Source organism: Sorghum bicolor, chromosome 1 (assembly GCF_000003195.3).
Source record: "Sorghum bicolor cultivar BTx623 chromosome 1, Sorghum_bicolor_NCBIv3, whole genome shotgun sequence".
NCBI lineage: Eukaryota > Viridiplantae > Streptophyta > Magnoliopsida > Poales > Poaceae > Sorghum > Sorghum bicolor.
The window spans coordinates 51120774-51126524 of NC_012870.2; positions in this window are offsets into that span (position 1 = coordinate 51120774).

A 5751-nucleotide genomic window follows, 5' to 3' on the forward strand; every position below is an offset into this window, starting at 1 on the left:
ACTCTCTCATACTGACAGTGTGAGTCACAGACTGAGCCTCGATGGTATTCTCTGATACGTCCTAGCTAGTGACAGATATGCGCTCTCATATATGGTCATATAGGCGCTCTCGTTAGAGAGAAGCTGAGCGTGAGAGATCGAGAGAGTGCGCGCCTGCGCTTCCGCGAGTGTGAGACGGTGGGATCCCGCCTGGGTCACATCTAGTCATTTAGGGTTGGAGATTGTGAAATATTGATTAAGGAGTACTATGTACGTGCCCACGAGTCATACCTCGTTCATACACATGCATAAATTTACATATTGATATATGCATACAGATAGATATTTTGATCGAGATTTATAAAGAAAGATCACTCGAGCGCTTGTGTGTACATGTATGTGGCAGCATGAGTCAAAATGTATGTGGCATATAGAGAAACACATAGACAGTCACATTCAGATACAATAAATTAGATTAGCGTCGATATAGATAACTAAATATAAACATATGTATAAAAATATATACAAAAATAGATGAGAGAGAAAGAGAGAGAGAAATATATAGATATATATATATATATATATATATATATATATATATATATATATATATATATATATATATATATATTGGGTATTCCTGGGGAATACCGGGAATACCCGGTGTATCCGCCCATGCATATCATATTGGGCTGATTGCATTTTTTTTCCCAGCGGACAACTGAATTAGCTTGTCCAAAAAACAATGATAGCAAAAACTGCTTGCACAAAAATCATGACAGCCCGCATAGCATTGTTCGAACTAACTTCTTGCCATGCTAGGCTAGACAAGGTCAGCAAAGGATGTAAACACCCCCCCATACACCTCACCTTGAATTGACCCGCGGTAGGGAACGAGGGTGCTTCTTCCATTTGCCAGGGATTTTCACTTGAATAGAGGCTGTTGTCCTTGACCAAAGTTTTGGATAGGGCAAAGAGTGAAACGATTGTGAAGTTAGATTAGTGGAATTGATTGGAGTTGTTTGTAACGAAGAACAAATGTCTATTTTATTCTAAGGAACACTATTTATAGTGCCAAAGTTACACAAGGTGGACCAAAAATGACTCCAGAGCTAGATTCTAAGCATATTCCTAATATTGTAGGGGTATTTGGGGTCCTTTGTGTACATGTCCGTACGTGAATTTCAATCAAATTTGACTTTCCAGGCAACTTTGACCTTCTTGCTTTCACACACATCACCAAAGTGTTGCATCTCCTCAGACACAGTGAGACTCGAACGATCTATGGTTTTGAACCACCCGAAGGTGTCTTTTCATTCACCCTTCGGACGTGGCCAATAGTGTGCCCTTAAGCCCCCTTTTTGGAGCTTCTGAAGATGACTTGGTGCTGCCATATTGATGGCTTTCATCACTGTGGCTATCAATCAAAACATACCCCAAACACGCTAAATAGACAATTGATATGTGATCTGCAAATCATTGAACGAGTGAGGTGACATGGGTAGGTGAGGGAGTATTATTAGGATTCCAAACTATTTATAATTGATGGCTTTCATCACTGTGGCTATCAATCGAAACAGTGAGGAAAGCCATCACTGTTTTGCTAAAAATGTTTAACCTTGTATTTAAAATGTTGGAGATCTTGATTTAACAAATGCTGAATAATATGGTTTTGAAAAAAATGAATAAAATGTTGAAATAAGTTTTTTAAAAAATGTCCGAAAACAGCGTTGACCTGTGTTTAAAATAATGTTCACTGTAGTCTTTTAGACCGTTGATCTAGGTTTTTAAGATGTTCAACAGAAGTCCAAAATAAAATAGAAAACAACGATTTGCTGTTAAATTTGAAAATACAGAAAAGAAGAAGAAGAAAATACCTTTGAGGGCCAGATGGACAATATTTTCGGCTGTACAAAGTGATGAGGTGGGCCTCCGGGAGTTCTTGTTGTGGGCTTCTCCAAGTGGGTTTTACATTTTTAGCATCTCCAATAATTTCTAAAAAAATCACTTGGTAAATTAATGAGTTTTCTAAGTGACTAAAGAATTGAGAGCATATTTATGGGCTTACTTCAACAATTTCTAACATTTCGCTCCTAGAAGATAAAAGGTAACTTTACATTAAAACCTTCAAACTATTTCTAAATCACCCCAACCACTATTCCTTAAGCTAACTAGATTTGTACAAACATTTGCATATTTAAATAAGTTTATTATTAAAATATACTCAATGGCTTATCTAATAATACTAATTATACACCATAAATATTAATATTTTATTCTATATTTGGTTAAAGTAGACAATGTTTGAATTCTCATGTCATTTTTATGGGATGAAGAGAGTAACTAGAGAGGAACACAAAGAATTAGAGGTTATTCAATTTAATGTAAAAATGAGCTTTGGTTTCTTAATAATCGGAGAATAAAAAAGGATGAAGTAGGTTTGTAGACAAACAAAGTTTATTCTTGTTCTAATTTTTAAGTATATACTCTCTCCGTCCACAAATAAATGCACGTCACATTTTACAAGAAGTGAAATTTTTTAAATTTAACTAGAAATATATCAAATAACATCAATATTTATATATGCAAATAAGTATATTATGAAAATATATTTCATGCTCAACTAAATGATACGTATTACATATGATAAATATTAGTATATTTTTGAATATATTTGGCTAAACTTAAAAAAGTTTAACTGCTCCGAAAATGAGACATGCATTTATTTGTGAACGGAGGGATTACGAGAAGAGACATATTATACAGTCAAATGGTCAAACCTCTAGCCAAGACTCAGAATAGTAGGAAAATTAGCCAAACCATGGTTTCCTCCGCCACTACTACACATTCCACCGAACACCTCCCCTGCTCGGTCTATTCCACGTCTCCCAGCGCAGTGGGTGCTTCGTCCCCGTTGGAGACGCCCCAGACTACGTCCCGCTGTCCCCTGAACCCCTCAGCGGGTTTCACCCTCCCCGACCTCGCCAGCTGGTTCCTCCTTGACTGCCGCCATGGCTGCGCTCTCCTCCGCAGCCGTCCCGCCACGCATGAGAAAATTTAGAATAATCAGCATTAGACGTTAGGCTTGAAACAAATTATGGGAAAGTAATATGTGGTCAGGCTTAAATGTACACGAGGGGAAAAAGCAGGTTGCACATGAGGAAAGTCAAAACTCAAACAACAATTAAATGGCATCATCTAGTTCTGATAACTATCCTGATTAAATCCTATGCAAGTCAAAATCTGTCGTGAAGGGGCTTCTAGCTAAGTTGGTTAGATGCTTCCAGTAGTACTCCTTAATTCTTAGGTTCGACGTGGAAGTGAATTTTAGGGCAGTGAGATCTGTTGCACCTCAATGCCCCTCCCCCCCACCTCCCCCTTTTTGGTTTGGCCTTGGGGGGACTAAGCAAACAAGACATGAGGTTCGTTACCACTAAATCCTGCACCCACAATTTTAGCAAAGTTCAAGAGCCAGCCACATGTTACGAAAGAGACTATGTGTATCCTACACCCAGCATGAAGGAAAAACATAGAGATATGTTCATCCTATACCTAAGCACGAAGGAGAAACATATAGTGACTGTAATATGTAATATAAATAACCTAAAAAACATCACTTCATTCAATTCCTAGCGTACTTATGGACACAAGTTTCGGTCCACCGATAAGGTCCTAATCCAACTAGAAAAGCTCGCTTGACCTTATCTACCGAATATGCTAGCCATTCAGCAGTGTTTTTCTCTCACAACAAATCAACGAACAGTACTTTCAGCCATGACTTATCAACCAAGCGAACAAACTAAATTAGAAGTTGGCCCCCTGGTCTACAATGTTAAAATGTGACCGTCTTAGACTAACCCAGCCCACGGGCCACGGATACAACATTGTGTTTGCTTGGGAGACTCCTAGCTAGACAGCCAGCTGCCTAGGCAGCGATCCTGGCCCACATGCAGTTGAAATCAGGCACCTAGGGTTGCACCTAGAGGTCAATCTCGGCCTGGTTTAATTAGATTCAAAAAGTTTTTAGATTTTGACACTATACCACTTTCGTTTGTATTTAAAATTATTGTTCAACCATGTATTAACTAGGCTCAAAAGATATGTCTCGCAAATTACAAGCAAACTGTGTAACTAGTTATTTTTTTATCTATATTTAATGCTCCATATATGTGCCGCAAGATTTGATGTGATGAGAATCTTAAAAAGTTTTTGTATTTTGGAGCTGAACTAAGGCCTGGCATCCGGAAGTTCATTGCCACCTAGCACCGTACCATCGTCAGGTTACCGATATAGAGGACTTCTAAGTTCTTAGCCGGTGAACCCATGAATCCATCTCATCTATATCACCTACGACGGCCTCCATGTCAACACTCGACGGACCGATGGCTTCGTCTAACTCCGGTCTAGCATCTGCTTAAGTTATCTGCATTATGCCTAAACAATGGTCATTTGTTAAGACTAAGAAAAAGATCCTATGTACATGTGTTTGATTGATCTACATGCTGCTGTTTATGATTATATAGTTCAACAACTAAATATAGGGTTGCCATTATAATGTACCAAGTCACAATATTACAAATAGGGAAATATTGTTCCCAGCTCTTATATAGAAGACTTTCTTTTTAATATCTCAAGACAATCATCGATATGCGACATACTAATGCAAAAATATCAAAGTCAAACTCAGCCTTCAAGTGCATGATTAACATATGAACTGTATTTTTTTCTTGAGGATTAATATGTATGGTTTCATTTCGATTTTGTATTTCCAAATTGAGTTGATTATCATCTTGGCACTTGTGAACGTGTGTATCACACTCTATGTGTGACGTCTTAAAGATTTTCAAAACTTCTTGAATGTTTTTGGGATAGTTTTTCATGATCCCATCAAAAATGCGATTTGCACCTAATATTTTTTTAACAAGATAGCAACTAAATAAGTGTGAAGCCTCTAAGACTCTAGTAAAAGCAATGCCAAAGACACCACGCAACAACATATTGATTCTTTGGAACCTTTGTGAAAAATACTTCCACGTTTCACTCTGCAGGCAGTGCATAGCAAAAGCAATGCCAGAAGGACAGCTGATCATTCACATCATTGTGACAAAATTAAGCAGTATTTTCCAACAAAATAGAAGCAAAACCTTACAACACTTCGCAAACTGCTTTTGTCAACTCCTGTCATTTCTTCCATCATCTCTACCACTGCCACCTGCCATATCAAGATTATATTTTGATAAATGAGAGGTAACGATCAGATGTAACAAGGTTAGAGCATCTCCAACAGTTTGCCAAGTAAGGTTGTCATCCTTAAAATTTTAGCAAAAAAAGCAAATTTTATTTCCAACAGTTTGCCAAATGAGATTACTATTTTTAACAACATGCTATTTCTCCTCTCCTCACGCGCATATTTACGCGCGCATAGCACTTGGCATCTGGCCGCCAGCTCCTGCTCTTCTTCAATTCTAGCAGAAACTGATTGGACATATCGTTGGATGCGACGGGTCAGTGCCGGCCGCCCGTCCATGCTTGCATGCTAGAATCGACCACCGTGCTGTGAATCAGTACTCGATTTGCTCCTGCCATTTCTTGTCTGCTAGGGCTATGCTAATGGAACATGAATGCCAAGTCTTGAATAAATGGTGATGCTCCTTATTTTTAATTTGTGAATGCAACCAAAATTTTCACAAGAAAATAAACATTGTGGATATTTGTTCTACAACATGAATGAAATATAAATCCAGATAATATAGGTTGTGGGTCTACTTTTTT